Source organism: Podarcis melisellensis, assembly GCF_964234715.1.
Source record: "Podarcis melisellensis genome assembly, chromosome: 17".
Classification (NCBI taxonomy): domain Eukaryota; kingdom Metazoa; phylum Chordata; class Lepidosauria; order Squamata; family Lacertidae; genus Podarcis; species Podarcis melisellensis.
Window position 1 is genome coordinate 21,722,113 of NC_138534.1, and position 25,251 is coordinate 21,747,363.

The following is a 25,251-nucleotide window of genomic DNA, read 5'->3' on the forward strand; positions in this document are numbered from 1 at the left end:
CATAATTTGCGAAGGATGCTTATGAGCTGGAACATGCGCAGATGAGGGCAACCAAGATGATGACAGCCTTATGAGGAAAGGTTGAAGAAACTGTGTGTGTTTAGCCTGGGAAAGAGGAGACTGAGAGGAGATATGATAGCCATCTTCAAATATATCAAGAGCTGTCACATGGAAGATGGAGCAAGCTTGTTTTTCTCCTGCTCTGGAGCGTAGGATTTGAACTAATGGTTTCAAGTTACAAGACAGGAGATTCCCAACTAAACATCAGGAAGGAATTTCTGACAGTAAGAGCTGTTTGACAGTGGAACGTCTTGGGATATAGTGGACTCTCCTTCAAGGTTTTTAAGCAGAGGTTGGGTGGTCTTCTGTCATGGACGCTTTAGTTGATATTCCTGCATTGCAGAAGGTTGGATGAGATGACCCCCAGGGTCCCTTCCAACTCCCCCATGATTCTGTGATTATAACATTATAGGTGCTTCCAGCCTTAATGTATCCTTAGATATGTGCAACAATAACAATAGTGAGTTTTTAAAAAGCAGGATGAATTTAATTGTCAATCCTGCAAAATGTATTGGATTAAAAAAAGTGACTTAGGTTCTTAAATGGCAGAAAGTAATTAAATATTTGATAAGAAGAAAATAGTATCTGGCCTTTACTATCTCATTTTATAATTATTCAAATTCTGGTAGATGTTTTAAATGTAAGCATTTGTATACCTTTCCTGTATTATATATTTAGAATTTCATAATTAGCTTTTATGGACATTGTGGCATTCTCATCCAAACTAGTCCTGAGACATACAATTAAATATAATTTGTCTTTTCTGCTTGGAAAGTCTCCAAATATTCATATGCAGCTTATAAATTTGTGAATTTTCCCATTTTTGGACTAAGTTTTTAGTTAGCAAGAAGCCAATTTACCAGATGTTGAATTTATGAAAGCTCTATTTCTGTGTTATTTTCCCAAAAGCAAAAAGCAGGGGCCAAATATCTCTAGAAGGTAAAATATGTTTCACACGTCTGTTCTGCTGTAATTTAAAACATTTTCATTGAGTTAGCCATATCAGTAGTGCAGTCCAGAGTTATAAACATTGCGTTTGACAGACATTACAAATCAAATGAAAGTGAATGGGCCATGTCAGCAGAAGTCATTTCTGGCACTGTGGCTACCAGTACCATTCAAATAAGAAAATGGCCATTTCACTGACACACTAATGTTGTTTCAGCCTTCTTTGGGTGCCATGTGTGATTCCACTTTCGGGCTGCATTCACGTGGCATTTTATTCCATTTCCCCAATGTTGCCCTAGCTGTTAATGTCTGCCTTATATTTGAGATTTCACACAACATAAAAGCCACTTCTGGAGATCTAGTGGAACCTAGCATAAAATCAAGTTACTTACAGAGATCTTCCAGTGGAACATAGCATGCACTTCTGTTGTAGTTGATTCCAGAAAGAAAGAAAAATCTATTCGGAGCCTGATTCATCCAGAAAATCACAGGAATAAATGAGCATATATGGAACCAGGTGTTTTACATAGGTGAATCATGATGGAACAGAAACATTAGAATATTAGAATATTCCGTTCCACCTTAAGGGACAGGCATGTCTGTTTACACTCCAGCACAGCTTGCTGGGAACTTCCGTTTGTGTATAGCGTTCACTTTTAGCTGTCTTGCTTTGGACACGAAGGGGATCAGACATGTTTTCCTTTTCCACTGGAGAGCCAGTGTGGTGTAGTGGTTAAGAGTGGTGGACTCGTAATCTGGTGAACCGGGTTCGATTCCCTGCTCCTCCATATGCAGCTGCTGGGTGACCTTGGGCTAGTCACACTTCTTTGAAGTCTCTCAGCCCCACTCACCTCACAGAGTGTTTGTTGTGGGGGAGGAAGGGAAAGAAGAATGTTAGCCACTTTGAGACTCCTTCGGGTAGCGATAAAGCAGGATATCAAATCCAAACTACTACTACTACTATTCTTCTTCTTCTTCTTCTTCTTCTTCTTCTTCTTCTTCTTCTTCTTCTTCTTCTTCTTCTTCTTCTGTCCTGATGTATGCTGAATAAACTGCTGGTGAATATGCTCACACAACCTCTCCTGCCACTTCTGTTTGCGCGTTATCTCTTCTGAGTTGCGTGCCCCAGCTTTTGAAACTGTGGGTCGCAGATGCTGCAACAACGACTGGAGATTGCCCGGCACACTGGCCGGTGGGCTGGAGCCAGCTGGGGGCCTGCCAATTGCCCCCATTTCCTTAGTTGTATGCCAACAGGAATCACCACCGGGGCCTCATTACCTGAAGCGTTCGCAAGGAGGAAGGTACGTAACCAGAGGTATTACTGTACTTAGGTCCCAAGCTGTACACTATTAATACCTTTCATTGGGCCCAGTAGCTCACTGGGAGCCAGTACAGCATTTTCATAACTAACCAACCTAGCAGCTGCATTCTGTACTTGCTTCAGCTTCTAAGATATCTCCAAGAGCAGCCGCACACTGAGCACATTGCAGTAGTCTTTACAGAAGGTCACTAGAGCATGGAGTACTGAGGTCAGACTATCTCGGTTCAGGAATGGCCATAGTTGAGCCGACCTGACTGGAAGAGTCCGTGACCAGAAGGAGGATGAGTACCAGGAGGAATGGATGAAATTTAAAGACTATTTAGTTAAATATGTTAAGTTAACATAATTGGAAAAGCTTGCAAATATCAGATAGGCTTAGGAATTAAATATGTAATGTTATGAATTAATATGTTTAATGCCAAATTTGAAAGAAAGAAATGTTAAGTGATTAAGTTAATTTTATAAGAATATTGGTTTTGGAAATCTGTTAAAATGATATACACTGAAATTCAACCAGGGGGATACGAGGAAGTCACTTAACAATGTTACTAAGATTGGTTTAAATACGGCTGAGATTTATGTTTGTTTGTTTATTTGTTTGTTTGTTTATTATTATTATTTTGAAAATCAATAAAAAAGTTGGGAAAAAAGGAATGGCCATAGTTGGTCAGACAGTTTTTCCAAAAACAAAAAGCAGGGGCCAGATATCCCCTTGGGACTCCAGTGTTCAAGAAGAACTCACAGACACTGAACATGTTTCTTCAGGGGGAGTGCAACGCCTCACAGGGCAGGTTGCCCACCTAATTTCTGGGCACAAGAACTGTCTACCCTCAACTTCAGTTTGTTGGCTTGCAACCCAGCACTGCATCCAGGCACCAGTTCAACACCTTCACAGTCTCTCCTAATGGAATGGAGAAACAGATCTGTGTTCCAAATCCCCAGATGGCACTTCTCAAATAAATAGATTGAAAACACCAAAAGTGACTAAATCCATATAGTGAAGTGATCCAAGGGATATCAGGTTTTCCCATGTGTCCTATGGAATTATAAGGAAGTTAGCACAAAAGGCCTGATTCATGAAAACTAACCTGCTTCCCTCACCCGAATTTGAAATTTGGTTGCCATTATGAGAAATTAATGTCCTTGTCCAAGTTATTTCTCATTCAAAATTCTAGTTGTCGGTCATGGATATTTCGAAAAACAACTACGTGACATTTTGAACACGACTCTTATTTTGTTATCACTTTTAAACACACGAGGGCATTTTAACAGCCAGAGAACAAATCAATCAATTATACACTGCCAACCATTCACCTTCACGTTGTTCAGTTTGTCAACTTTTCAATATATTGCACACATATTACAGGTATTCATGAAAGTTACTTTGAAGAGAGATATCTTGTCCATACTATAACCTAATTTATCTTATCTAATACTTAATTGTGCTGTCAAGCTTTCATGTTGATTGTCTTAAAAAAAAAAGATTCATCTTAATGCTTGGTATTTTAAATCAGTCCCCCTTCTCCCTTCTTTGTAAGCAAATTGATTTTAACTCTGAGTAGTTGCAGACTTCACTTTTGCCTTTCCTAGTTCCATATTCACAGTTTTAGAAAGAGGGGGAGGGGGAGAGAGAGAAAGTAATTGATCTTCCCTTGCAAAAATTCCTGCTGTTTCATGAGCTCTCTTTCAATTCAACATAATCTGTTTCCCACTGATGTCGGAAAACATAATAAGGTCACAGCAGGGAGGCTTTAGCTTCATTAAAGAACATTATAAAAATAAAAAAAATGATCTCAAGTAAATTGTTTTTGTCCTTGTGGTACAGTTTGCACAGATCCACATTAATCTGAGCATTTAAAGCAGCAATAAATGTGTTAGTCGTATCACATTGCAAATGAGCCTCCGTATCATTCATTTCGCCATGAGAGCCTCTAGTGGCAGATGGAGATGTCAGTAGCTCGCTTTGCAGGCATTTCCTAACCCCATTGAATTAAGGCAATAAGGATCCCCCACAAGGGCCAAAAACCAGTCAATAAAAAGGTTTATTTCAGTCTCTAAATTGTCCTGGAGCCTTTGCTCTGCATCTCTGTAAGCGAAGATGCCAGAATTATTTAAAAGAAGTGAGCAAGCCGGGAAACAAATTGAAACTTTGACCTACTCAGGCTTCCATTTATCATGGGTGCCCATAAGAGGAGGACTGCGAAGAAGGATTTAAGATAGAGAATCAGCGCCTGCTCTATTAATCTAGTTTAACTGATACTAAAATCTGACAGAGCAAATTACAAGTTGCAGGCAGTAAGCCTTATCAATTCATTACTACTTCCAAGGCTCTCTTTCTCTTTGCTTTCAGCTGCTGGCAAAGGATAGGCTTTTTACAGTTCAATTTTTCAGTTTATTTTTGACTGCTTTTAATTAAATTTGATGGCCTGCTTCTGCAGTAGTGAAGTTATTGGAGTTGCAAAGCACTTTGCTGTTATACTGATGGCTCCCTTGATGCTGGCCCATTATTAACTGCTTTTTTAAAAGTGCTTCTTTCTACTCTCATTTTATAAATATTTAAATAACTGTGACTTTCTATAACATAAATATCTGGACTCTAGAGATAGCCTGCTTTACATAGTCACTGGATTTTTTTTAAAAAAATTATACAGATATTAATTGGGAAAGCATTACCCCCAAATCATGGTACTTATGTCAGCACAAATTGTAGTGATATTTCAAAGTTGCAGTAATCAATGAATTAGTCAGTAGTTTATGACCTATTGCATTCTGCAAGTTAAGTTTCTCCACATATGTTAATTAGATCAACAGGAAGATAGGAAGCAGTAATCATAGACAACTGTCATAATAAGAGATTGAGATAATATTACAAATTAACCTGCTATGACCAAACTTTTTTGCTTATAAATCACCCCAGGTTATTGCAAAAACAGGAACAATTTACACAACTACTGATTAAGTTTTGGGCCCAAGACATGGACAACTGAAGTGATGAATCTGTGATCTAACTGCTCTACCAGAAGCCTATTGCTGCCATAAATGAACTCGTTTATGCTGGTGCAAATCATAGTACCATGAAAGGCAAATAAACCACTTAAATATTACTGTTACTTGGTGTACAGAATCCAAAGGAAAATACATTATAAGATTTTACAGCTAAATAGCAAACTCGACTATGTTGATATAATGGGACCAAAAGAAACTGAACCCTCCCACTACTTATTTCTTTTCCTTAACCCCTCTACTTGTGGCTCACTTACCTCATGAGAGAAAATATATTTAAAAAATATGTACTTAATTTGAAAAAACCCCCACAAATGAATGCAAGAAATAGAGTAAGTTTATGAGTGGACACATCTGATAGTGACATCTGTACAGATTCAACATTGGGTTTGAGGACTCTTTCAAACGAATGCTTAAATGTTGACGTTTAAGTCAAGATAATTACGTCACCGAATGGCTGCGGTTAGAACTAAATAAAATATTTACAAATAAATGGCTGGTTACAAACAATTGATTTATCTATCTGGTCAAGCAAATACGGGCAGAAATATGTTTCATGCCTTTTCATATTTTTAAACTTTTTCCTACTGTGACCACAGCTATGAAAGGTTAATTCTTTAAACAATATCTTTCAACTACCTTTCTGCTAACCCCATAGTTTAATAATCATTCTGGGTAGTATATTTCCATAAGCAGATTGGGTTTTATTTTTCATAACAGGACTTTTTCTACCCTCCCCCATTCACTAATGTCTACTCTGGGGGTATCCCATAGAATATTGGGGTATCTTCCATATTTTAGGAGTTGCAGCAGGAAAGATAGAGGATAGATGCAACTGGATGTCACCCAGAATGACTGCTAAACTGTGTGGTTAGCAGAAGGATAGTTGAAGGATAAAAGGTAAAGGTAAAGGGACCCCTGACCATTAGGTCCAATCGTGACTGACTCTGGGGTTGCGGTGCTCATCTCGCTTTATTGGCCAAGGGAGCCGGCGTACAGCTGCCGGGTCATGTGGCCAGCATGACTAAGCCACTTCTGGTGAACCAGAGCAGCGCACAGAAACACCATTTACCTTCCCGCTGGAGCGGTACCTATTTATCTACTTGCACTTTGATGTGTTTTCGAACTGCTAGGTTGGCAGGAGCAGGGACCGAGTGATGGCTTAAATAATGTACATTTTTTCACCAACATAACAGAATACAACTCAGCTATGAATTCACACTAAGTTAATTTCATGGTCTGCCTTAATCTCCCTACCAGTGCCTAGGCTGCCTTTATCTATTCCCCGCCTCTCCTTTCAAACCAGAAATTAGAATGCTTGGGGTCCCAAGTTCTCTGTTCTTGTAGAGGCATGTCTATTCTCATGGTTGTGTGTGTACATTTGTAACATCATGCTTTTTTGTACTATAAATGAGCAGTTCTGTTCAATAAAGTAAGCCTAGGAATGGTAAATGGACACCACAGACACAGGATGTCGTCAATAACTAAAATACAGTGGTACCTCAGTTTTCTAACGTTTCTGTTGACAAACATTTCGGTTTACGAATGCCGTTCGGTTTACGAATGCCTTCGGTTTTTGAACACGCCTCAGAAGTCGAACATGCCACGGTTTTTGAACATGCCTTCGGTTTTTGAACACACCACGGAAGTCGAACATGCCATGCAGCTTCCTCTGAGTGCAAAATCCTGAGGCGTAGCTGTGAGCAGTTGAATCCTCAGTTTTTGAACGTTTCAGAATCCGAATGGTCTTCTGGAATGGATTACGTTCAAAACCGAGGTACCACTGTACTGAAAAGATGCATATTGATGATTCCTTAACCATACCAGTTCACCCAACACTGTACCTGAGCAACTCAGAACTAGCATTGGCATGGTTCAATTACTACCTGCAGCCAGACCCACTAAAAATAAAAATTATATAAGGAAACAGACAAAAAATAGACTAATTTTTCACCCTGTTAAAATGTTATTTGCCACATTTATTGCATAGCTTAAATGTGCAGGTAGGTATTAATCTACCAAAGTGTTCATTAAGGTACTTGATCTAATATTTTAAATTAGGAGCTTTTAATTTTATTGCCCATGAATTACTGCTTTAAATAAGCATAAAACAAACATTTATAAGCAAGTATGATATCTAAAGGCATGAATGCAGCATTCTGGACATATATTCTAATTAAGGACAAGTGTAGCAGAATAGGACCAACTTCTTCAAGAGCATCTGAAAGACATAGCTTAGAGTAAATCACATTCACTGCAAAGCTCATATTATACGTTTTGTGATTTTACCTCACAGGTCCAAGAGAACTATAAAGATGATAAGGTACAGGGTTGAAAACTGCTGGCTCTTATTTTAGAATCCAGACTTCTCAAGTTAATTTGGCACAGGCATAAACCTAGATTTGTTTACTTCAGCACATTTATATAGAGACCATAAAGTTTTAGGGGTTTTTTTGTTTTTGTTTTAAAAATAAACCAATGAATAAATATTTCTGATTAAACATACACCACAATCACTAGATAAATAGGACTCCAGAGCAGCGACAGAAAAACACACACATGTAAACATTAAATATTGTTTGCTGCTGACAGCTGTGTGCTTACTGCATTTGCGTTTTGAATTTTTGATTCATTAAACAAATTTAGATGTGTGCATATCTATAATCTTCTTTTACTGGCTAGCATGCTTTAAAGAGATTTTTTTTTTTGGGGGGGGGGGGGGGCTTCTGAACATTCTCTAGCTCCCAGACAAGCTTTTCAACTCAACCTAGATAGCTAAGAAACATTATAAGTGCTTGTATACACTTGTATACTTCACTCTGGTTTGTCCCCAGCTGATAAAAGCCAGCTGTGCCTGCCTCAGGCCCACAGCCAGCCAAATAACAACTCTCCATGCCCCTGCCTCCTGCTTAATTAGGCTTACATTGGTTTTGAATGCTAACCTTCCATCCTTCCTTAGGCACTGTGTCTTGCAGATGACCCATAAATCCTAGTCTCAGCCCTCTCATGCCTCAGTCCTCCACCAGGAGGCTGAGAGGGATATCCACCCAATACCTAAGCCTATACCTACCTACATCTGGAATCAATGAAGTTGTGGTCAATTTTAGAACCCCAGAAGGTTGCCTTGTCCAGTTTGTTCACCTTCCTTTGGTTAGGCTTTGCTCCCTGGGGTGGTGTCAAGGACTGGGCTGATGGGGAGGAGTGGTGAAGACTGCCACCCCAAGAACTTTCTAGTTAGGGGGTGGATGAGGGGATGAAGGGAGAATGGACCCAGGTTCATGGTGGTGGCAGACAGGACACACCCCAGAAGAAGAAAAGAGCTGGGAAATAATGGGTAGTGAAGAACAAGAGTGAGATAGCAGGTACACTAGCCCTGAACAGAGACAGGAATCAGTTGCATTTGAAACAGTATTGCAGCCAGTTAACACAATGTCCCTAGAGAGTCTGATAGACCCTCCTCCTTCTCCTAGAACCAGGTATTTTATCCATGTCACAGAGCACAAAGCTAAACAGAGACAGAAGGATTCCATAAGCAGCCACTGTAGAAAGCCTGGGTGGGGTTCTGAAAGCTAGGAAGTTAGATGCCAGAGGGAGGAGCACTCTGGGCAACAGCGCAATCTCTGAGGGAGGGCATGCTGGGGTCACTGTGTATTTCTGCTGAGGGGAAACGGTGATCTGACCACAACAAAGAGCTGATGTCAATATTCCTCACTTTCAGAACACTCCCTTCCTGCCCCATTGAGAAAACAAGGTCCATAGTGTGGCCTGCCACATGTGTTGTGGCATGTTGGGACAGCCCCATGGGACAGCCATGAAGTCCTGAGCCACCCAGAGCCAATCACCTTGCCATGGATGTTTGGGTCCCCCAAAACCAAATATAGTGATACCTCGGTTTTCAAACGTAATCCGTTCCAGAAGACCACTGGAGTTCCAAAACCAAAAACTCAGTATGGAAGCCTCAATATGGAACACTCGATACAGAAGCTGCATGGCATGTTCAACTTCCGAGGCAAGTTCAAAGACTGAAGCATTTACTTCCGGGTTTACAACGGAGACATTCGAAAACCAAGGTACCACTGTAGTGAATTTTGAAATTTTATGTGGAGGATTTTTTGAACTGCACATAGTTATCTTGGTTTGTAATCTTGGTTTGTATGATGCAATTCTGAAAATAATCTCTGACTCCACTTTGCTTGCATCTATCTATCTATCATCTATCATCTATCTATCTATCTATCTATCTATCTATCTATCTATCATCTATCTATCGTGCCTGTGAAGACTAATTAACATTGTAAATTAAGCCTTAGCTGCAGCTTCACATGTGTGAAACTTCCCTACCTTGAGTTGAGGCTGATCGATTCCTCCAAAGCTGGTGCCAACATCCTGTCAGTCAGATACTTAACTAGATTGTCAAAGGCCAGGAAATCAGTTGCCTTTTATCCCCACCTGGAAAAAAAGAGAGAGAGGTGTCAGTCACATTTTATGGCCTCCCAAGCATAATAAGTCACTCGTTGTGTTATCTCTGACTGTCACATTAAAGAGTTCATTGAACTGTCTTGCGAAGAACTGATGCATATAGTATTCCGTTATGTGAGTTACTCCTGAATTATTAATACATAGCTATCTATAGAAGTGAATTAAACCATTTATCCCTTTTATTTTATTTAACTATAAATGTCAAGAAAATTGCAATTGTAAAGCTAAATTATGTTCAAACATAACTTAATTAACTTAATTACGTTTCATTTAAGGCATCACACAACTGAACAGTATTCCTGAACTGAGTACAAAATGTAAAACCCTGGGATATTTCTTTATTATACTGAATTAGAAAGCATATGCGCTACAGACAGAAAGCTTAAAAGCAGCATTTGTATTGCTATTTGCAAAAATATATTAGTTGAAAGCTGGATAAATGTTTTAATCACAGATTTTTGCAACCGTCTGGTTATAATTACACAAAAAAAAAAGCATCACAGAGGGTATTTCTTTAATAGACTTTTTGTGATCATACATTAGCCTTAAACAAGTTTTAACAACTTGTTATAAATAAAATATTAAGCAATCAGGCATAAAACTTGTTGAGAGTTTCTCTTCTGCTTATTTCACTGATGTCTCAAAAGCTGTATTTGCCTCAAAACAACCTGCTATTGTCTAGGGTCTTCTCATGCACATGGCAGATACTTAACTCTTTATTATCAAAGATAACACAATCGTTTCTACAGGTCTGAATACAGTCATACCTTGGTTCTCAAACGCCTTGGTACTCGGACGTTTTGGTTCCCGAACGCCGAAAACCTGGAAGTAAGTGTTCCGGTTTTTGAACATTTTTTGGAAGCCGAACGACCGATGCGGAACAGATTAAGTTCAAGAACCAAGGTATGACTATACCTACGCACACTAATCTAGTCTCTAGACAGCTGTTCCCAGGTCCCCGCTCTATGGAGCAGTTGCAGCAACAGGGGACAACTCCCCCTCCATCAGTTTATGTACCTTCCCCCAGCGGGCTGCAAACATGCAGCCAGAGCCTACACCTGTCTGGAAGCTTCCTCTGCTCATCCCTTTTCAATCCCCTCCTGTTTCTGGGAGACAGAAACAGGAGAGGATGGGGGAAGCATGTGGCCCGTCACTTGCCTGACCTGCCTCTCTTGACCCATCCTCCAGCTCTGAAGCTTCCTCTGCCTCCATCTCTTGTCTCCTGGTTGGTGCAGTGGCCCACCAACCACTGCTCCCATCTCTTGAGTCAGACTCCAGGCCCCGCTTCCCCCAAACCAGTGCAAACTGGTCAGTGTTCTGCCAGTCCATGACAGCTATATACAACCATATATAACCATTATTATGATCCATTGACAAGGAAACAAAGCAGAAAACGTAATCTCAGTCGAACCGTTTATTAATTATTGACACTGACAAGCTAGGAACTAACCATCACAGTAGGCCTGGGAGATATGACAACAATTTAGAAAATTGCCACCTCTTTGGTAATATATTTATATGTCCCATCGAGGAAGATACTCAAAAGGGTCTCTAAGGATCAACCAGAAAATGTTCTAATAAGAGGACAAATTATATGTTCTATAACTCCTTGATAAAATATATAGTAGACGAACACATGATATACTACTGCAACCTCTTAACAGCTACAAGGACAGCATCTAACCTTGAAGAGGAATTTGGCAAATCTGCGATCTAAGATTTTAGAGGTAAAACATTAAAACAGGCAAACAAAGCTTCTCTTCTACACTTGGGAAATGTAAGAAAATTTAGATATGGCATGCATTTGCTACCAAGCAAGCTAGGGTTACTGGCCATTATTTTCATGGCATATTAGCTGATGCATGTCAGATATGGATATTTTATTCTCTGTATAACCATAGATTTGGTTTATATCAGGTATAACAACAACAACAACAACAACATTTTTTTATTATGCATACCCCACCCATCTGGCTGGGTTTCCCCAGCCACTCTGGGTGGCTTGCAACAAAATATTAAAATACAATAGTCCTTCAGATATGAAAAGTTTCCCTAAACAGGGCTGCCATCAGATGTCTCCTAAAAGTCTGGTAGTTGATTTTTCCTTTGACATCTGGTGGGAGGGTGTTCCACAGATGCCACCATGAGAAGGCCCTCTGCCTGGTTCCCTGTAACCTCACTTCTCAGAAGGCCCTCGGTGCCGGATCTCAGTGTCTGGGCTGAACGATGGGGGTGGAGATGCTCCTTCAGGTATATACAATGACAGCAGATATGAAGACCACTCTCCAATGCACTCTCCCCACAATTACACACCTTTCTATGTAAATGCAAAAGTGTCAAGCCACACCTTAACACCTGCCTGCTTCTGCTTGTACTAACCCAGCTGCCATCTCAAGTTAATGAACTCGGGAAGCTGAGCTAAAGTTTATAGATTCAGAATGGACACTAATAGACCAATCTGTCCCCAAGCATAAAAGGAAGGAGTATGTAATCATAAAAATTAAGTACACATCCATTTATATTGACATATACAACAGACCTTACCAAGATATTGCTGTGGTTTAAATAAAAACTACTTAAGCACCTCATCATCAGGTTCTCGGTTATCATAAAATATAACCAACTTATTGTGAAACCTCTTACAAATTCAAATGGAGGACTTTAGGAATTAGGAAGAGAGAAAGAAAGTGTCATGCACTGGAAAAGGATAAGGGTATTTAAAAGGTTCTTATTTTTAGCAGTTGGCATTCAGTATGTGTACAGCTTGCTAAGGGAATCATAGGTGGTAACAAGGTCAGATAAGCAGAATGGTCAGTGATATATGTCTAGTCACTGAAGCATAATAACGAATCATTGGTCAAAAAGTCCCTACAGATTTGACAAGGCTATGACCTTCCAAGTAGTATTTAACTACCTGGGAAAATGACACAGAGTTACGGTAGATGTCTGGAGTGGTGCTTGTCTTGAAGAATGAACTATACCTGAGATCTCTTTCTTTCAATGAATGCTAATATGCCTATATTTCTGAGGTTAGAAAGATGTGGAAATATAGAACAACCAGGAGCTGCAACAAATTTGCTAATTATTGCTGTCTTGAATAATGTCATATAAACAGATTTGAACAATGCACACAGACCTCGAAGGACTCAGTATCCTGATTCATGTTGAGATCAAAATTTACATTGGCATGACAATTCCCATTGTCAAGATAGCCACATGAAAATAACTTTTAATTAAAAAAAAACCACAGAAGCTTTTGTCTTATGAATTATTGGTTCAAAGGTACCTAAAGAGGACAAAAAACTATTTACGTATACTACGATGGGTGCTCGAATTATATATGCCCGGAAATGGAAAGAAGAAAGGGTTCCAATGAAGGAAGGTTAGCAACAAAAACCAAAGGATTATGCAGAAATGGCAAAACTTTCCACAAGATTAAGAAACCAAGGAGAGAGATGTCTTAATACCAAATGGGGAAAATTTATAGATTATACATAAGAATTAGTGTCAACAGCTGAAATCATTAGCAGGACTGATATAAAAATGTGCAGTGAGACTAACCTAAACAGAATATAAAGGATAACCAGTAAATAGATTTGAATTAGATATGCAGTGGTAAAAGATATAAAATAAGTAACTGCAGAAAGGGGGAGGGGTGGATATTAAGATTTGGAGTCTTGGATTACTTATGTAAATTTATTTTTGTTATAATAGAGCCACATGACCTTCTCGTATGAAAAAATATTTTGGGATACAGACCTAAGTCAACATGCAAGACTTCTAGGTTTGCTCATGAATAATTGTCTTACAAACACAGAAGGAAATGATGGGGAAATTCTATTTGTTGCACATTTGAATGAAAGTTTAAAAATAAAAAATGTGAGAGCCAAATATTGCTTATTGTAAATCTAGCAAGAAACTTATATAAAATTGTTGCAAGCCAAAACTTTAACATGCATAATTTCAGAAAATATTTCAGTATTAATTCAAAAAATGGAGAAGGGAAGGAATGGGTTAAATCGAATATTAGTCATACTCAGAGAAGATCCATGGAAATTAATATGCATGACTAATTTATGCTCATTAATTGCAATGCGTCTACTCTGAGTAGACTCTGAGTAGAACTTAGTTTGATACAGACCATTACATGCATTTTTCAGCACTGCCTTATTACGTTAGATTTAATGATTAAAAGGAAAAGAAAGCTTAAATGCTGACTTTACACTGCACATCATCCCCTATTTAATAATAAAGATTGGTAGCAATTCAAGTAAAATGTTTCCCTTGAGCTCATTTGCCTTTAATCCATTTAGCAAAACTTATAAAATGACACTTTAAATAGTCTCCTATGAAGAAAAGCTAAATGAGAAAGCAAAAAATGAGCTCCTGGGATCTTTCATGAATGTTCTGTTGATGATTTTCATTCCTCAAAGTGTTAGGTGATGAAGCTTTAATATACAGTTCATTCTTTCAACTGTAGAAGCATTTTAATATCCTATATGTAGAATTTATAACCTGAACTATCTTGTGGTGCAACAGCTGCTCTGGTAGAGAGCAAAGCTCTGCTCCCGCCTGCTTCTCCTAACACCTTTTCCCTCCCCACACTTTTTCCTTGGGTTCACTCCCACAAATCTCAAGATGCCAGACAAATGAGTCACCGTGGGCAATCACATTTTCATGCTCCAAAAAAAAGGGGGGAGGCATAACTCACAGCATTCCTCAACTGTACTGCATGGAGGCTTTCCCCACAGTGAATAAAGGAAGCCCAGCCTCAGAACCACAAGATCTTCTGCATCTGCTATTCCACTCTGTTACTATTGCACAACAGAGTGTAGGAATTACACTCAATAACTTTTTGTATATTATAAAAGGTAAAGGTAAAGGCACCCCTGCCCGTACGGGCCAGTCTTGCCAGACTCTGGGGTTGTGCGCCCATCTCACTTAAGAGGCCAGGGGCCAGCGCTGTCCGGAGACACTTCCGGGTCACGTGGCCAGCGTGACATCGCTGCTCTGGCGAGCCAGAGCCGCACACGGAGTGCATGTTAAAAGTAGTGATGTATGGAAGTGAGAGCTGGACCATAAAGAAGGCTGATCGCCAAAGAATTGAGGCTTTTGAATTATGGTGCTGGAAGGGCTCTTGAGAGTTCCATGGACTGCAAGAAGATCAAACTTCTCCAGTCTTAAGGAAATCAGCCCTGAGTGCTCACTGGAAGGACAGATCCTGAAGCTGAGGCTCCAAGACTTTGGCCACCTCATGAGAAGAGAAGACTCCCTGGAAAAGACCCTGATGTTGGGAAAGATTGAGGGCACAAGGAGAAGGGGACAACAGAGGACGAGATGGTTGGACAGTGTTCTCGAAGCTACAAACATGAGTCTGACCAAACTGCGGGAGGCAGTGGAAGACAGGAGTGCCTGGTGTGCTCTGGTTCATGGAGTCATGAAGAGTCAGACACGACTGAATGACTAAACAACAAGAAGTGCATGTTGCATATCAACATTGCTTTGAGGATGAAAGCCCTTTTCAAAGGCTAACAAAGTAATTAAAATAGTCCCTATTTGAACCCAGCAAATGTTAAAATACTTCAGTTGGCAGGGACATAAACTTTGAACTACCATATCTTTCAAACCAAACACAAGTTTACTGGGAATGTATGCATATCATAGGAATAGATGTGATGTCTCACGTAGTGACCAACTGGTGACCCTTGCCCAGAATATGAAAGAGATTCCAAGGTAGACAGGGGTGGTGGAGGAGAGATAGGATAATGTTGTAAGGAAATAAGCGGTCGTTCTTTATTTACAGTATTGGCCCAAATATAAGCTGTGCCCGAATATAAGCTGCACCTTTAAAATTCAGGAAACTGAAAAACTGAAATGGTTGGTGCATGAAAGCCGATTTTTGTAGGGTCGTGAATTTATGCGGCAGTTTAACTTTTAATGGTAGGAATTTGCGGGGGAAATGTGGCTTATATTCAGGCCAATATGGTACTTGGTCTAGGGCAGGGATGAATAATCTAACTTTCTCCAAATATTGATCGGTTTCAGCTCCTATCATCCTGCTGCCTGGTCACATTGGCTGAGCCTGATGGGAGCTGGAGTTCAACAACATCTGAAAAGCTACAGGTTCCAGATACCTGGTCTAGGGCAATGTATGAAGAATTGAGTCCCATAGACTGTGAAATAAGCAGACAATCATGTGTATATAATCTTTCACTGCAACAGGGGAATGGTCTCTTGTTCTCCTCATTTGGGAAAAACCTAATATACATTCTTGATGCATTCATTTGCACATCATTCTCCCAGTATTTGGGGTTTTCGTTTGCTTGTTTCATTCTCTTTTTTTTAACTGATGATAATGCTTAATTTTTGTCACTGCACTAATGTTTCCCAGCACACGTAACTGTGTATGATATAAAATGGTAAAAATAGGAGAAACACAATACAAGATTGTGAAGTCGCCATATTTCACCTCCAATAAAATTAATTAAGCAAATGTTTATGGCAAACAGGCACCACACTGCAAAAAAAAAGAAAAGAAAATTGGCAAAGGGACAAAAAAACGGCCAAGAAAGCAAAAAAACCAGGCTATTTAATTTTGTAACCTTTTAATGTGATGCAAAATTTTGCACAAATACAATCAGAAAAAGAAAACTAGGAGGCAAAGTGTTGGAGAATGGCAAATCATGACTCTGGTCTGCCTCATTGCATGGTTACGAACAGTGAATCGTGTAAAAGCAGCTAGCCTGAATTCATCCTTGATGGAAGCCATTTACAAAAAATAAAAATAAAAATAGATGGATAGATAGATATGCATTTACTTTGAAGTAAAATGCATTGAACTCATTTGGCTTTACTTCCATGAAAATATGCATAAGACTGGACTTTTAATTTCATATATACACGTGATTAATACCCGTTAACTTGTTTGAGCCATACTATCGGTTCAGAATATGGAACGGTGTGACTGAATATTCTGTGAAATTGGCAGAAAGTAATAAAACACACAGTAATAATTTGATAGTGCATTTTGTTTTCAGAACAAATAATTCATGTTCTGCTTAGTGATGCACAGCTTCTCATCCTACAACTGCATGCTCAAGTCACTAATAATGTCCTATTTATGTAAGTCAGGAGCTGGGCATTCACCTCATAGTCAGGCTTAAAATAAATTATTCTAATTTCCCACATGAAAATGCGTGCACGTTAATGCATATGGCAAGGAAACCACTGCAGACCCAAGAAGAGTGTTCAGACAGCTACTACAAAAAAATCTAATTTTATTTCATCCTAGGCTGGCACAGAATCTTTTATTACGCTCATAACAGTGAGCAAATTGCTCATAATTACTTATGAAGAGAAGAAAGAAAAAAGCAGATCCAGCAAGTCCCTTAACAACCTTAACCTGCAGCCCTGGGGCCAGATTCATACAGAAGAAGCAACAGAGCCTGTCACAGATAGTGCAGCAAAGTGAAGCAAAGGCAAATTCTTGCCAAGCAGTGGAAAAAATACAAGGAAATGTGAGAGAAAAGGAAGAAGTACAAAGTCAAATATTTCATTTGGAGTATTGCAACACTTTGCCTTGAAGTAATAGATATTTAGTGTTTTATCCAGATTTCTAACCCACTCTACCTGACAGAATCCAGAGAGAGAACAGCTACCCACAAATTGAAACACCGTCTTGCCAGAAGATAAAACTAACACATTCATTTCAAGTCATCGTATTTTACTCGAATTATAAGACTGCATCAAGGCTGATTCATCTGAATTGCATTCTTCCACTATAGCAATAAATTAGGAAAAGGAGGTTTGAAAGGTCTAGGAAACATAGGTTTGAGGGTGGTCGATGCTAAACTGGTGGTAGAAATGATAAGAAATGGCTTGCTTTGAATGAGCTAAGCATTTGGCGGCAGGTAGTTTGCTTTTTTCTTCTGAAGACTTTGCTGCAGTGTTGTTGTTGTTTTTCCCTCTGAAAAAGTCAGTTCCAATTCATCATTCTAGGTAGATGCTTTTGTTTCTGGATGGTCAATAAAGGGGGGGGGGTTGCTAACTGTTATTCTAAAGCAGCAATGCGGCAGCAAGCAAAGGCTATAGCAGCCAAGACTGCTGCTTGTGGCTGGAAAGCCAAACAGGAAGTTTGTGACTGTTGCCATGGGAATAAAGGGGCAGTCCATTCTGTACTGAGCACCGGATGTTAGCTCAGTGGGTTAGTCATATGACCTGTGCTGGAAGTGCATGGGTGGAGTTCATTCTAACTGCTGATGAGTGCAGACATGTTTTCTCTGTACTGAAGTAAAAGACAGGAATAAAAGATGTAAATAGATTTCTGTCTGCTTCTTTCCCCTCCCTGGGGACACAAGAGGGGAGAGAGGAGCAGTTGGTGTGTTTTCCTCACAGCCTGAGGAAAATCGCCGGAACGGACCTCGCGTATGTTTTATCCTGCCGGGAGTCGCCGGAGGGAGGTCTAAAGAATTCAGCCGGTGCCTGAACAGATAGGCACATACCTCAAGACGGGCAAGAATTCCAACAGTGGTAGCAGACGCCGGTTGCTGTTTTCATCGACCTCTGCATCAAGGAGTGGCCTCCATGGAAGCCTGAGGTGAGAAAGCTGATTCTCTGCAGCCAGACGCTGACCAGAGGAATCTGAAAGCCAAGCAACGGAGCCCAGGTATGAGTTTTTCGGGCTTAGAAGAGTGAATGCAGATTGAGTTATTCTCTGCTTCACGGGGAGCAGTAGATGGGAAAAACAGCTCCAGTCAAAAGAGAAACCGCATTCCAAACATTCCTGTGGTTTCCTGTTCAAGGAAAAGGAATGCTGTTGCTTAGCAACAAAGGCCATGCCTCAGAGAGGAGAAGTGAAAGTTAAAATGGAATGTTTTGACTACACAGTCTGAAGAGCTCTTGGAAATTTCCAACGCAGCCAGCGTTGAGAGCTGCCAGGTGCACAGAGTGTAAACAAGCCAGCTATTGGATTTTAGAGGCTTGTGTTTGAGAGTCAATGCAAGGACTAAAGATGGATGCAAAGAAGGGAGCTTTGCCTTCTCCGCCCCTTTTGACCAGTGACAATTATGCGTCTTGGTCTATTAAGATGAAGGCCCTGCTGCAGAATCAGAGACTGTTTGGGGTGATTGAAAACCCCATCCCTGCAGCACCAACGCGTGCTTGGGAGTCACAGGATGTGAAGGCCAGAACTGCAATAATTCTGTGTGTGTCAGATTCGCAGTTGATCCACGTACAAGATTTACTGCACGTGAAAGATGTTTGGAACACACTGAGAAGGACACATCAGAGAGATGCAGGTTCTTCAGCGTTGCTGTATTTTGAGAAGCTGACCAACCTGAGGCTTGCGCCTGATGGAGATGTTCAAGCGCACCTGACGGAAATGAAATTTCTGCGTCAACAGATGGTGGAACGCAATTTCCGTTTGCAGGAGGAAGTGTTTTGCTTCATGGTGATCAACAGCCTGAATCGGACTTACAAAACAGTTGCCAGTCAGCTGGGGTCTCTCCCAGCAGCGGATCTCACTTCGGAGAGGGTCTTTGCCGTCGTGCTGAATGAACATGACAGACTTGCCGCCCTGGAAGTCAAGGACAAGGGGAGCAAAGAACGGAGTTCTAACGCCCCTACTGCTGTTGCTACTGGAGAAAATGCTGTAGCTTTGAACGTTGTCCGATGCTACACTTGTGACCAGATTGGGCATCTTCAGCGGTACTGCAAGAAGCCACGTAAGAACAGAGGAGCTAAGGCGAGCTCCGCAAAGTCTGAGGCGTCAGACAAAGGTCACACCAAGCCAAAGGCAAAGACTGCAAAGGCTTTGATGTCGCTAAAAGCCACACCAGAGGTGGGAAACTTCTTTGTCCTAGACACGGGCGCGACGGTTCACATGACAGGACACAGAGGACTATTTTCTACGTTTGAGAAGCAAAGCTTCGCTGTGCAACTAGCCAACGGTCAAGAGCTGGAAGCCACCGGAATTGGGACTGTGTATCTTAAAAGTCTGAACTTGACTATAAGCAATGTTTACTTGGTTCCAGATTTGAAATACAATCTGCTCAGTGTTTCGCAGATTGCCAAGAAGGGACTAAAACTGTCCTATGATGATGAGAACTGTGAGATCTACAAAGATGGAGAGTTGTATCTTTCTGCCAAAGAGAAAGATGGACTGTATTTGTTGACTTTTGATCAAAGTGATTACATGGAATGTAATTCTTGTGATTCTAACATGATCTCTTTTACAGGTGTAGCCAAGAAGAACACCAAGCAGGTCACCTCGACGGTCGACAAGGCATTTCAGCGGGTGTATACTGATGTGATTGGTCCTCTAGCGCCTTCTAGAGGCAATGCAAAGTATTACCTAATATGTGTTGATTCTTTTACAGGTTTTGTCTGGCTTTATCTTTTGGAGAGACCGAAAGAAGCCTTAGAAAGGTTTAAAGAGTTTTGTGACAAGGTTAAAAATATGCATGATGCTGACATAGATTGTCTTTGCACAGATGAGAAGCCAATTTTCTTTTTACAGGAGTTCCAGAGGTTCCTGAAGAAGAAAGGGATAAGACACAAAGCTGCTAGTTCCGAAGAAGCTTGGAACAAATGTGTCTGTAGTAGGGTGAACAAAGAATTGCAAAAGGGAATGCATGTGCAATTGCTTAGTTCACATCTGCCACATGAGTACTGGGCTGAGTCGCTAATGTCATTCTGTTACACGTGGTTGAGAAAGTTTTCAAAAGAGTTGGGAAGTTCTCCTTTTGAGAAACTGTTCCACAGAAAACCTTCTGTTGCCCATTTCAAGGTTTTTGGGTCTCATGTGAGAACAGAAGCTCCAGGTGGGGTAAAGAATGCCAGAGGCATTTTTGTGGGTTATGAAAAGGGTCTCTACAGAGTAATTTTGTCTGAATCTGGTCAGGTGATTCTCACAAAATTTCTAGAGAGTGCTCCTGAACAGGAGAGAGTGATTGTTCACACATTTCCCACAGGTGATGATGATTCTGATGATGATGATGATGAGTTTGATCTTATTGAGTTCAGTACTACTGATGATGACAGCGATAGCTCAGACAGCTCAGTTGTCACAGTCATTGAGAGGAAATCTCACACAATGACTAGACCCTCAGAAGAGGAGGATGAACCACTGATTAAGCTTAGTACTGGTTCTCCAGAGAGTTCAAAGGCTGAACCAGAAAGCAAGGGAGAGCAGCACCTCTTACGTAGGTCTGAGAGAGCAACGAAGGGTGTACCACCCAAGAGGTATTCACAAGAGTTTGCTAACTTATGTGTTGCTGTTGTAAACGACCAAGGTCAAATTGAAGCTGTGTCTGAGTCAGAGACAAAGGCACAACAGAGAGTTGTTAACCAAGGTAATGCAGAAGCACTCATTCCTTGGAAGTCACACAACCAGAGAGGTACATTGGTAAAACCAGTGGCGGGTAGTTCCAAGGGTGGAACTGAAACAACAGGGGAATGTTATAAGTATAACAACTGTTTGTTTTCTTCTCTGGATGACACTTTGCTCGCAGCACGCATTGATACTTTAGGGGGAGTATGTTATTCTAAAGCAGCAATGCGGCAGCAAGCAAAGGCTATAGCAGCCAAGACTGCTGCTTGTGGCTGGAAAGCCAAACAGGAAGTTTGTGACTGTTGCCATGGGAATAAAGGGGCAGTCCATTCTGTACTGAGCACCGGATGTTAGCTCAGTGGGTTAGTCATATGACCTGTGCTGGAAGTGCATGGGTGGAGTTCATTCTAACTGCTGATGAGTGCAGACATGTTTTCTCTGTACTGAAGTAAAAGACAGGAATAAAAGATGTAAATAGATTTCTGTCTGCTTCTTTCCCCTCCCTGGGGACACAAGAGGGGAGAGAGGAGCAGTTGGTGTGTTTTCCTCACAGCCTGAGGAAAATCGCCGGAACGGACCTCGCGTATGTTTTATCCTGCCGGGAGTCGCCGGAGGGAGGTCTAAAGAATTCAGCCGGTGCCTGAACAGATAGGCACATACCTCAAGACGGGCAAGAATTCCAAGACTTCAATTGTTATAGACTAGTCTGTTTTACCCAGAACAGGCCTTTTGAGGAGTGAACACGCCACCACCACTTCAAGGGCAGCTAGCAGCACTCTGTCATCATCATTTTATTTGTATGCCACCTTTCCATAGTTGAAATGATGCTCAAGAAGTCCAATGTACTTCTCTAACAAGGATAGTAGGAGCCAGTGCTGCTAATATGATTTACATGCCCTGAAAATGGGGGAGTAAATAAGCTATATGGTTTTCCCAGTAGTGATGTATGGAAGTGAGAGCTGGACTATAAAGAAGGCTGATCGCCGAAGAATTGATGCTTTTGAATTCTGGTGCTGGAGGAGACTCTTGAGAGTCCCATGGACTGCAAGATCAAACCTATCCATTCTGAAGGAAATCAGCCCTGAGTGCTCACTGGAAGGACAGATCCTGAAGCTGAGGCTCCAATACTTTGGCCACCTCATGAGAAGAGAAGACTCCCCAGAAAAGACCCTGATGTTGGGAAAGATTGAGGGCACAAGAAGAAGGGGACGACAGAGGACAAGATGGTTGGGCAGTGTTCTCGATGCTACAAACATGAGTCTGACCAAACTGCGGGAGGCAGTGGAAGACAGGAGTGCCTGGCATGCTCTGGTCCATGGGGTCATGAAGAGTTGGACATGACTAAACAACTAAACAACAACAAATAAGCTAGGACTCTCATCTCCAGAGTGCATGTAAGAACTGTCATGTGATTTCAAGAACAAGAAACAGTGTCTAACGGGTGTTTGTCACTTCTGGATTATTACTGTAATATATGTCATACCTCCACATCTACAGACCAAGCACCCAGAAATGTTAGGAGCTGGAGGAAAGAGAGGTCAAGAAGCTATAGGATACCAACCAATTCTCCAGTTTTTCAAAACAGAAAGGGCCTTTCATGGAATGGTGGGAGTAAGGAAAAGGACCCTTCTTGCCAGTTTCTACCTTGTGAAATGCTGCTTGGGCACTGACCACAAGAGAAAATATTGTTTGAATGTGGTTATAGTGGGGAATCATTTCTATGTAGTGTTTTAAGTGTTTTGTTGGAAATGCTGGTGTTACACTTTGGAGATGTCATTCAATATTATGGGATGGGAAGAGAGGACATAGTGGGATTTTACTTTGTGGTGCCCAGCAAATGATTCAGTCAGTTGGCTTTAGGAGAAAACACTGGATTTTGATTATGGAAGAAATGAATATCTAAAGATGAGAGGGTCATGACACTTGGCCAGAATGAGTTCTGAGGTTTAAAAGGAAAAGGTTTTAATTTATAAAATTCTTAGCAAAATGTATGGAACAACCCCCTGCTGAATCCCTAGCTAATCCTTGGTGAGGCACATCACCAGACAGAATAATCTCCCTAGGGCCTTACTGCCAAGGGAATTGTGTGCAATATTAAAACAAGTAATCGGACTGAAGATCATCCTAGGACACAATCCTTTTTGTGATCTCTGAAAGAGTCGGTGATGGAAAAGAAACGGCAAAATAACATAAAATGCACAAAATGTCTGTCATATGTTTATATTCTCTACTGTCTTCAGCAGATGAGGTTGTTAAAGTACACTTTCTTTTCTGAGAAGCTGCTTTATATCTGGGGTCAAACTATTTGTCCACCTGGTCAGCCTGGGATTGCCTGCTCTGCTTGGCAATGGATCCCAGAGGGGGCTTTCCCATCACCTGCTGGCCTGATCCCTCAAACCGGAAATGCTAGGTGCTAGAGGTGCCAACTTCCAAGGAAGAACGAGGGACTTGCCCAGATGATGACACGTGGGACATTAGGGAGGAAGAGCCATGGGAAGAGCTGAACGTGGCAGCAGTGTAGCTACAATGGCCAGCAGCTCCTCCTGTTCCTCCTGTCACCATCACTGGTGGAGGTGCTGCTTCGACCCGCCTTCCCTTGTGCAGTGGCAGGAATCCACTGAAGCCATGTCATACTCTGCTCTTCTCTTGGCCTCCTCCGCCCCCTTTGAACATTGGGAAGGAGGTAAAAGGGCTCATCCCCTACATGATGGAACTCCCAAACTGAACCTGGGACCTTCTGGTTGCAAACAATGTGCTCTTATCAGTGAACTACAGGGACTTCTGACTCCCTTCTCTTAAAGAAAGGCAATTAAACATGTCAGTAGCTAACAAATATAAAACTTGGCTACGAACAGAGGCTGATTCCACCATAAGTGACATTTAGGCAAGAAAATATCTGATCACTAGAATTGAAAAGCATAGAGATTTATTTCCCCTGTATTAGAAGCTACCACTGATCACCTTACACAGATGGCTTCTATGAAAATTGTCAAAGCCTGACATGTTGAGATGAATGAAGCTGAATTCATAGTTTTGAGTTATTTAAGAGAAAGTGTGTTCTCCTTCATGGAGAGCACGTGTTGCGGTGGGGTCTTGCAAGTCATCCCTCTGTTGTTGGCCGGGTATGATTGGATGGCCACGGAAGTGATTGGGCTCTCCGGAGTTGTTGGGAAGATTTCGATGTTGCCAATTTTGATTGACAGCCTAGAGGCTATACATTCCCTGCACGCAGCATTGAGCTTCCTCTTTTTGCTGCGCGCATCGGACCACCCACCCATTCTTCCTAACTTTAGGGTTTGTTCACGTTTGACCTTGCTATGCCTGTCATGGGGTCATCTGCTTTGGGGGCAGGGGCCTGGTTGGAATTTTGTCCATTTGGCTGATTGGCTGGTGCCATTTGGTTTTTGCCTACTGCATGGCAAATTGTCAAAACTTGTAAGGTTGTGGTTAGGCATTGTTTAAAATTGGTTAGTGGAGGGGTATGGATTGGCTGTGCCTGCCCCTCCAATGCTGCTGCTGCAAGGGTATTCCATTAAAGGAATCCAGGAGCTCGTCATGCTCTTGTCCAAACCCCTGTCAAGAGCCCCTGGGAGCATTCGGGGAGATGGGAGGGTCTGGCACCCAGCTCCATTCTCTCCCCAAAATGTTTTCCCTTACTGACGTTCGCAGGCTTGCAGATGTCAGTTCTGTCCCTGGGTGGGGACAGATAGTCGCAACTGATGCCTAAGCAACCACTCAGATTTTGTATTTTAATAAAGTTGTGGCCAAAATTATGCAAAAAAAGCTTAAACAAAATTTCTGTGTGAAGTGTGATTTATTTGAGGGATGGCTTGGGGACCTCAACACGAAATACTTCTTTGCTTACAATTTATTTGCTCTGCAAGCTGCCTTGCTGCACAAACTGATTCATGAAATAGAATGGGGGGTGGGAAAGGGATGGTTTAGAAAATGTATCCTCCCACATTTCTAAATTATGGCCTATAATTTAATTGTACAACCTTCTGTATGCATAGAGGAATACTGTTGGACTTTGATAGGAGGGAGGAAAAAAGAAATTGCATGCTAATCCTGATTTATGATATAAAAAAATGGAATAAATCCCTTTTTGTTG

The 25,251-nt window shown here is 41.2% G+C and overlaps 1 protein-coding gene across 27 annotated transcripts in view; it reads right to left on the reverse strand.

The window, feature by feature from the left end:
* PTPRD (protein tyrosine phosphatase receptor type D) overlaps positions 1–25,251 on the reverse strand; it is a 1,158,377-nt gene that overhangs the window by 820,336 nt on the left and 312,790 nt on the right. For all 27 annotated transcript variants that reach the window (XM_081893652.1, XM_081893642.1, XM_081893658.1 and 24 more), the window contains one exon: positions 9,674–9,781. The gene's annotated coding sequence lies outside the window, so the exon portion shown is untranslated. The remainder of the gene's footprint in view (positions 1–9,673; positions 9,782–25,251) is intronic.